Genomic DNA, 9,723 nt, shown 5'->3' on the forward strand with positions numbered 1-9,723 from the left:
AGTAAGCTCTAGGAGCTATGCAGAAAAGAGGAGTGGAAAGAGCACCGACCGTCAGCATCGCTAAGTGAGAGCGCTTTGGGAGCGGGGCTGGGGTCCTGCACGAGTGCCTGGCCTGTGGGGGCAGGTGGATGCCACTCAGCAGGGCCCAGGGCTGCTGCAGGGCTTAGAGATAAAGTTATTGGCCTTATTTTGCTGGCCTAGTGGGTCAGCCTGTCAGCTGAACCGTTTTATACTGCCCTGAAGTGAATGGTGTTGGCATTTGGCCACCAATTCAGCAGCAGCCTTGAACTCCGCTTTCTCTTCCACTTCAGGTGAGGCAGATTTATTCGCAACTTACCGCAGATTTGCAATTCAGTATTTATTTGCAGGATGCCTGGTTCCTTGGGCAGCGATGCTGGGAGCACCAAAGGTTTGTTTTGGATCCCGCGTTTATTGCAAAGGAAGGGTTGGTTGCGTCAGATTCCTTCTGGTCACATTTGCTGTGTGGTATACACAAGAAGTGTCTGTTAGGAGTCAATGAAAATACCACTGAGGTTACATTAACATAGCTAATAGCTGTGTTAATAAATGCCATATAAGAAAATGAGAAGGAATATTTTCAGCCAGGTCCAAAGCTATGTGAAAAATGCATTTGATTAATGAGATCCATTTCTGCCTGAATGGGACCTTTATAATCATCTGACAATCTATCTGTGTCCTATTCTTGCTGGGTAAGTATTTGCAGCTCAGCTTTTTAGGCTGTATTTCAGAAGATCTGCTGTCTGCTTGGCCTCTCTCACAGACTGCTTGGCAGGAGATGCTGGAGGATATTTGCAGCCTCCATCCCGTTTGGAGATGAGAACAACAAACCGAAGCCACCAGCAGCTACCAGAAGGTGCGTGCATGGGGGCTCACTCCGTCCCTGTTTGTAAATCATGGGAGCATCAAAGAAATGCACTGGTGTAAGTAGATGTAAGTAGCCTATTTCCTTCCGATAGGAATGATATTTGGAGGACAGCAGCAGCTCAGACAGTGCCACAGCTGCTCTGGGATACACACATTACCAAACCGCTGTTTTTTCTGGTTTTGTATCAGAATGTCAAGAGCATAAATGAGTCCCCAAACTTTCACCCACACAGGCTGACTCTGTTTCCCTATGCCTTGTAAAGGCTGCTCATCATACACTTGTATATTCCCAACCAGACAACTACAATTTCATCCAGACAAAAGTTTTCTTCAGTATCACATTCTGTGTACTGGAGTAGCCAAGGTGGGATGGGAGTACAGCTAACGGGAGGAATTCTTGCTATTAGAGAGGAGGGGAAAAAAAAAAAAAAAGCAGCAACTTGTTGATTAAATCTGAGGTAACCCGTTAAAAGTAGGTTTACGTGCCTCTTGCAGGGTTCTAGCTTGAACAGTGCCAATTCATATTGGGGATTCTGCAGCTTGTGTTGAAAACACAGACGTGAGAGCTCATGCAGTGCCCTGCAAACAGCGCCCGAAGCAATGCTCCCCACCTCATTTTAGACACACTAGGAATTAAGGCAATAATCTTTTCTCAAATGGTTGAAAAGCTGAATGGCATAATCTGCCCTTAGATACAAGAGTCACCCACGCCGTGTTGTCCTGCAGGCAGCGGACGGTGCGTGGAGGAGCTTAGGAGCTGGTGTCAGATACCCATGTGCTGGCCAGATGCTTTTATTGGAGCACCAGCGAATCGCTGCTGCTGTGATCTGCTAATTGTTTTGACACCAGGGGAGTTGAGAAGTGCTGGCGAACACTTGGCTCGACTGAAATGTGTGTTTTAGTTAAATGACCCCAGGGATGATCAGAGTCAATTTTCCTGCTTATGTCTGCTGCCCTGGCGCTTGAGGTGGTTCTGGTCAGTGCTACAGAAAACAAGCTCGTATTTGGTTAGTTCCTGCTGCATAACACGCGAAGAATAGGAGTGCCTGTTCAAAGCCAGAGGCTCCAACTCAAGGAGCCACTTAAGCACATGCCCTAATCAGGACAGCACTTGAGTGCATTCATGCTTATCTGTAAGCACGTGCTTGAGTTTCGCTGGTCTGCACGGGGTTTGCACCCAGGTCTAAGCGTCAGCACATACTGAAGTGCTTCCCCAAGATGTTTTCCAGAACCAGGACCTAAGTGAGAAAAATGAGCGTGTCACGTCTGGCCACATTTGAATATCTCACTGCTGGTTTTGCAACTGTGAGGAAATCCTGACAAACTTCATTTCCCTTAAGGTCAGATAAATTATTTTCCACTTATCCCCTTGCTCTGTCCTCAGATACACGAGGAGGCAGAGGACCTTTGCTGCAGAAGACAACCTCAAATCTCTGCTCATTCGGGTGCGAGCTGGAGAACAGAAGAATGTTGGCTCTTGGAAAGAATTTGTTTCAGACTCATCCATTAAAATCAGTGTGTTGATTCTTCCACAGTTGACTTGTAATGGCTCCCAGGAGTTTCTCTCCCAGAAGTGAGGTCAAACATATTGACTTTTCTTTCTTTCCTCGCAGCTTTTCAACACTGGACAAATGATTGCTTTGATAATTAAACTTTCACAAACCCAAGGCACAGTGATGGTAAGGAAGGACTGTGTCGCTAGCAGCGAGCACCCCTGCTTGATGAACTTGCAGCCTTTTAGGGACTACATATCTTTCACAAGCAGAAAAGGTGCTAACTGGGGATATTTTCAGTTTAAAGACAAAAAAGGTGAATTCATGAAGTTACCCTGCCTAACGTGCTACCTTGATCTGACTCTTGCCAAGCTACCTGCTGCACAAGTCACGCTGTTTCTAACAATGGCACAGTGGAATCAGCACATGGAGAAGGCTTCCACAGGATCAAGGGAATGGACTGCCCAGATTTCAAATCAAGGTAAATTAATGTCAGCCAGAGAAACTACAGTAAAGACAGGAAAACAAGGATTCAGAAGGGATACAGTGGCAAGATGTCAACAAATTATAGATGTCGTTAGGAAGATCTTCCCTGCAGCTGTGAAAAATCTGGATGTGGCCATCTGAGACAGAACCAAACATGCATTTTCATAGGACCCAGGGCCCTTTTGCACTGAAGATGAAGCACAAGAAGTCCTTGTCCTGCTCTTGCCTTTGTTACTCCACCTTAGCAGGCAGGACTCAAACACATTGACCATGCAACCACCCCGGGAAGGTCTGTCCCATTTGTAGAATCCCATCCGAGTCCCTTTCACGTCTCTCCCTCCTAACTCACAGCACGAGACTTCCTACACCCCTTCACTGGGACAGATAATTCTCACCCCTTCCTTCATGACAGTTGCACTTCAGCTGCCCTCTAACCAAGGAGGTGTCAAGTCCCACAGGCCAGGAAATCCTCACTTCCCTCCCCAGGAGGGCTAACTCTTCCTGCAGAGGCTTCACCTTTTATAACCCCATCCATCAAGTTAATCGGGCCTCTCAAGTGAGGGTTACCTGACCAATATGATCCATTTCAACCTCTCCATCCTGGTAATGGAGGAAAATCTACTCAACCACAATCACCCTAAGGCATTTATAGCCGCTCTCCCCAGGTGGCCTGAAAGCTGAAGCTAAACAAATGTAGACATGCTTTTTTTTTTTTTTCCCCCTCTTCTTTTTCCCTCCTCCTAGCAGCGACCCTAATTAATCTTTGGAAGAACTTACAGAAATTCTGGTAGTTGCAGAAGTTACGGTAGACTTTTCCATTGCTAGAAATTTTGAGGTCAGGATGGGATGCTTTTCCATACTGTGGTTCAAACAGGAATAAGTCCAGACAAGTCCTAGAGGCTAGGAATATGAGACCAGAAGATCATAATCAACCCTTAATGTTTATGAGACCACATCAGTACTGACCTTGAGGAGAATATACCAAAGTCATCCCAGGTTTGAATCCAGAGGATTGGCTCTGGCATCGTGAGATGCAGCTGCAAGAGGCTCCCAGGGGCAGGGACTGCAGGGTGGATGCAGCAGAACACGTCCTGTTCAGCACGTGGCCCTTCCTAAGTCAACAAGGAGCAGATAGGTCCCAGGCAGCACTGATGCTAATTAAAGGTTTTAAATATATCATCCTCAGGCCTGTTATTAGTATTTACTAAGTTACTTCAGCTGTTTCTTTTCAGAAGGTTAAAGAGGCAAAGCATTTTCACCCCAAGCAGACCTCCTACCTCTATCTTGCCCTCTCTCATGCATACACACGGTATTTGAACATTTAATCCCTAATTTTATCAGGAACTAGCGAGAGCCTGATGTTATTGCCTGAGACGAGGAAGAATTGAAACACGCAGCCTGAGGAGAGGATGACTCAGAGGCTGGTTTACCAGCAGTTTCAGTAAACACGTGTTTACAGACACCCCTTTCAACCCCACCGGCTGCTGTGGGTTTTCTTGGCACGACGGAAGGTGACACTAAATGAAAGGGTCTCAGTTGCACAGGAAGAAACCCAAGATCTCTTGTGATGCAAGGACAGATTAAAAGAAAGTGCCCACATTGTCCGAGCAGGATATCCTTTACGTGGAGAGCTATAAATGAACGAGGACACCTTGTTCTGAATGAATCACACCTCTGTTCTCGCTTTGCTGCCCCTGTGCTCTAGCCCCATGGAAACATTTTTCCTTAAAGACCTCCTGACATTGTCACTAGCTTTGCAGACTGCTCGTGCTTTGTACACAGGAAAAGTCACTTTTGGAGGAGCGTTTAGGTGAAAGAAGATGGACTTTTCTACACCGAGGAATAACTCCTCATAAATCTGCCAGAGCACATTCATCTGTCTTGCAAGCTTGCCTCGAGCCCCCAGTATCTCTCCTCATCAAGGTCACATCTGTTTAAACGTGCACGGGGAGGCTGAGCCAGCCACTGGGGAAACATTGATTTGTGATCCAGTATTGCAACAGCCTGAGCAATTAATATGATCAAAACATCCCATTCCATGTCATTATTATAGACCTCGAAATATTTATTTTCATTACCTAGGACTTAAAGATGAAAAGGGCAGAAGTGGCTCTAGGGTATGGCTGTAGGTGGGAGAACCCTAACTTGTCTCAGCTGCCTACACACCCAAAAATGAACTGCTCTGATAGCCCAGAGCAGGGGCTGATGGATATTTCAGTAGGCTTGAGGTCACCGTTGCGAGTTTCCAGCTGAAACATAGGTGACACAGGTCAGGGCTTCACAACAGCTGCCCTTGCACGGATTGAGGAGACAGAAACACACCACCATGAAGCCTGGTATGGTGAAGATCCTGAACACCCTCTTTCTGACTTTATTTTCACCATTTTCCAACTGAAGAAAGTGTTACTCCAGCAAAAGAGCTGCCTTTGAAGAGATGAAGTCATCTCAGCCCCCTCGCTGTCAGCAGCACTGCAGGGAACGCCATCCTCTTGGACACCCGCGCAGATCCGCGTCTGTCCTTCCCAGCTGCGCCCAGCGAAAAACGCTCTTGGCAAAGGCTCTCCAATAAACCTAGCCCCTGCAGTGGTCCTGCTCCAAGCAGCATCCTGATCCCATGAACGGTCCAGCAGCTCCCTCCATCCTCAGGGTTTGTCTGGCCAGCTCTTTCTCCGAGCTAAGCAATACGAGTGAAATATGGAAGCAGACGGAGAGGAAGTGTAGTTAGCATTCATTCATTGCTTATGTTGTACAAGCTGTCAGAACTAATGAAATTTTATGACAGACGGGCAGCGATCAGCTCCTCGGTGTTATTTATCTTTCTCACTCCTGGCTCTACACCCCGGGTAATTCTTCATTCATCTTTAAAAATGGCAGGATGACTAAGCGCAGGATCCACCTACCCTGAAAACTAGCAAATTGTGTCAATGTGTGGGGATAATTAATAATCACCTGGCTCGAGTGATGAGCGACTGCCCCACTTCCTCTCTCCTACCGAGCTCCCAAAAACTCCAAGAACATCCATTACTGGGGATTTGCCCTTCCCCCTTCTGCCATCTCTCCTCGAGCTCCAACAGATGTTTGCGGAGACATTCCTCAGGCTGAAGGCGCTGGTGGATGGCGCGGTGGGCACCGGCTCCCGATCCGCATCATTTATCCTGAGAGGTGCCAGCGAGGCTTGACAGATTCATTTGTAATAGCTTTGTAGTAGATGATGCAAATTGATGCAAAACATATGAGTGAAGCCAGCTTCATTCGCCACCTGTTAATGGCAGGAGCGCGGTGCGGGGGGAGGAAGCGCAGCGCTGTGCCTGCACGGAAACTGCCTCACCTGCTGACGGGGTGGAGGTCGCCCATGCTCAGGATGAAAGCAGTGGAAGGAGAAGCAGAGGAACGTAAAAAATAAATGTTTTTGTCTCCAAATGGAAGGATGCACCTTCTTATGGAAGCGATACTCTGTGCAGGCAGGAAAATCGGTTTTGCTCCAGGGCTGCCATGTAAAGGTGGAGTCCTTGGCGCATTCAGCACTGCGAGACGTTCCCCTGCATCCGTCAACAAATCCTTATTTTTACTTGGCAGTGTATCGAACCAAGGCTGATTACCTGCAAAATTCTTCCTTAAAATATCATCTGTAGGCCTCAGAGTTAAGACTGAGATGAATGAGGCATTCAGCCCTCCCTGGAGCTGCAGACCGGGGCTGCCTGCGGGGTGGGTGAGCCGCCCTGCTTTGCTTAAATGTGGTTCACATCCAGCCCCGAAGGGCAGGACGGCAGAGCCAGATTCTCCGTGTTGCTCCAAGGGGGTCTTCTGCCGCTGATTTTGGACCATTCATTCAAAATCAGTCATATTTAGGCACGAACAGTGAGGAGAGGAAAAGTTATAATAAGAAAGCAGAAATGTGCTTCTAAACTTCTCTGGGATTTGTAGCTTCTGGATGTATTTGTGATTGCTCTGTTTTTTCTGTAAAGGGGATTATGATGCAGCGAACATTCACACGGGTGAAAGAAAATAACCCAAACAGCTGCCTCCACTTAACCACCAGATTTTTCAGAGGCTTTTGGGAAGGGCAGAAAGCTGGGACTTTAGACACCAAACCAGCCTGGTTTGAGGTAGCTACGAAAGAAAAAGAAAAAAAAAACCTATTAAAGGAAGGTGATAAATCTACTTCTAAAGATCATACAAAGATAGGAAAGGTTATGAGAAAACATGCCCAGTATGAGATATTGAAAAAAATGAGTCTGCTTCTGCCTTCTGGGGGGTGATTCCCAAAAAGCAATCTCTGTGCTCCTAATAGACTGCTAAAATGCAAGAGGTTGGAGTAAAAGATTGCAGGAGAGTGACAGACCTAGAACTCTGGTCATCCTACTCTGGATCCAGACCATCCACGTGGACGAGCTGGAGCAGCAGCACAGGGTGTGCTGCTGGGCCCCAGGCCTTCTTCAAAACTTTTCTGCTGTTTATTTCCTTTTTTTTTTTTTGTCTGCTTTTTCCTGCCTTTTTTTTTTTTTTTCAGCCAGGCAATAACCTTCTGGCAGGACACAAATCAAGAATCTTGCTCAAGCCAGCCTTATCTTCAGGAGGCATTTTCAATTAACTTTAACTCAGAAACAAAGTGACTAAATGGGGAGTCCCTCTCCCTTTGAGCTCCCTCCCCGATGCCATGCAGCAGTGGGAGACGTGTGGTGCCCTCTGTCAGACCAGAAGGGTGCAGTCCCCAAAATGAGGCCCTGGCTGTCAAAAGGGGCCGTGACAGCATCACTGCAAGAGCCGAGCAGAGCTTCCTGCTCTGCCCGCCAGCCCTGCAGGACCCAGGGCACTTCCTTGCCTCTCACTTCTGCTCTGCCAGCACGATGCTGTGGCAAAAAATCTCCAGCTCTGGGGCCCGAGCAGCTGCTTTCCCTGAAATTTTGCCTCTTTGGAATGGGAGCTGAGGAGTTGAGTGACCGACAGGCTGAGCCGCGGGGAAGGAGGCCTGGAGAAGTTGAAATCCCTGGAAAACAGACACTTATCCCTTCCTCCCCTAAGATCTGTGGATGATGGACCTCACAGCTGCAGTCCCATGATTATTATGTTCTCCTAGGAACAAGCTGCTCCCCAGAGCGGGAACCACGGCATGAACTCAGGGCAGGAGCAGGGAGAGGCGAGCGCCTGTCCTGGCTGCAGAACCAGGTAGTTTGGGGCAGCCGGGCAGGCTGTGATGCAGCTGCATCGGGGGAGGCATCTCTTCTACAGGGGCTGCTCTGATACCTCTTGAGCTAAAGCAGCACCTCAGAGGGGGAAAATACCAAGACCTTTTCAGCAGGTTAAAGAAAACAGAAGCTCCCCTTGGAGCTTTCCTCGAGGCTGCGCTGTTCTTCCCCCCTGTTCGGCAAGAGAGAAAATGGAAAATGTGGGAAACCTTTTGGCAATGGGAGACATCTGCCTTTCCCTTCCAGCTGATGGAACAATGCAGTGGGAACTCAGGCTTCTTCCCTCTGCTGGGGTCTCAGAGGAGGGTCCCATGAGATGGGAGCCACAGGGCTCAGCCCTGACCTCCTCCATCACCCCTGCACCAGGCACAAGGTGGCACCCACACGGGTCCCAGGGTCCCCAGGCTCGGGGCATCCCGCAGGTGCCCTGACCCAAGCAGGTGTTATCCTCTCAGACAGGAACCAGGAAATGTGAGGAAACCAGTACTGGCTCCTGCTCCTGGGTCTAATTTAATGAGCAACCTCCAATCGACTGTAATGGGTCTGGACTCTCTCACAAGCCAGAAATCTGGGTCTGGATTTAATAAGAATGTCTTCAGCACATTTTATTTTGAAGTCTGCTACAAGGAGAGACAACGGGATGCAAAAACCAGTTTGCCCTGCATTTAAGAGTAGTTCAGCTCACTTTTTCCACTGCTAATATTCAACCAAGCCCCGTGGTCCCCATGCTGTCCCAGCCTCAGTCCCATCCGACCATGCTCATCAAATTACCCCTAAAATCACAGATCCTAACAGGGATGTTGGCCATGAGATGCGATGCCCGTCCTGCTAGCAGCATCCTTGGCTCAGCAGCACCTGTAGCATCCTATTTCACCACCAGCCCCCTCTCGCCGTGGCTACGGGCATGGCCAGGATCAAATAAATCCCAAGAGGGTGCAGGAACAGCCGAGACACCCAACCACTGGATGGGTTTGGGGCCCAAGAAATTTTCCAACTCATTTGAATTGGCCACGTGGACTAAACAGCAGATCCTGGCTGCCTGTGCGTACAAGGTTTAATTTCCTAATTGGAATTTCATGGAAAAGCTGCACCTTTCTGATTAGTCGTCCCAGCATGAGCGCTCCCTTGTAACACAGACATCTGCCCTCCGGACTAACCTTTCTAGAAGCTGCATCAACAAAGTAATGCTAATAAAAATATCCATCTGTGCTTAAAGATAAACAAAGCATTAATACACCAAACTGAGGCTTAGATTATATTAGAGTCAGCTTTAATGATATTACACATCTGTTAGGATGTATTTCCCACCCGGGCCATCTCTCTCGTGCTTTTAAAATATCTTCAGATGAAAAAAAGCTCATGTGTTTCCCCGGGAGCCCTTCGTGTGCGTCACCGCCGCAGCCAGCGCTGCTCCGAGTGCCCCTTCCCTGCTGGGATGGGGCCTGGGGACAGGGGTCTGCAACCTAAACAGGAATATATCCAAAAGCCAATGTCCCCAGCGATCCCTGCCGGGGTTTTAGAGCCTCTCCAAAGCTCTTGGTGTCCCTTCCCCAGGCAGCGGGGGAAGAAATACTTCAAACCCCAGAAACCAGGCACTTCTGCCAGTGCCGCAGAAACGCCTGCTGTGTGTGCCCGCGTACATCCAGGGGGGAAAGGAAACATCCTCGTGGTAC

At 48.4% G+C, this 9,723-nt stretch overlaps 1 long non-coding RNA gene across 2 annotated transcripts; it reads right to left on the reverse strand.

Annotated features, from left to right (window-relative positions):
• Nucleotides 1–667: 667 nt before the first annotated feature.
• LOC137841825 (uncharacterized) lies at nucleotides 668–6,803 on the reverse strand. Of its 2 annotated transcripts, XR_011088774.1 has the most exons (4): nucleotides 5,814–6,803; nucleotides 3,847–5,538; nucleotides 3,642–3,764; nucleotides 668–2,883 (listed from the first exon to the last, which is right to left on the reverse strand). It is a non-coding gene; the product is annotated as an uncharacterized lncRNA (long non-coding RNA). The 2 variants fall into 2 exon arrangements; XR_011088773.1 differs by lacking the exon at nucleotides 5,814–6,803 and having other exon boundaries at nucleotides 3,847–5,736.
• Nucleotides 6,804–9,723: the final 2,920 nt, after the last annotated feature.

This window comes from Anas acuta, chromosome 18 (genome assembly GCF_963932015.1).
Source record: "Anas acuta chromosome 18, bAnaAcu1.1, whole genome shotgun sequence".
Lineage (NCBI taxonomy): Eukaryota > Metazoa > Chordata > Aves > Anseriformes > Anatidae > Anas > Anas acuta.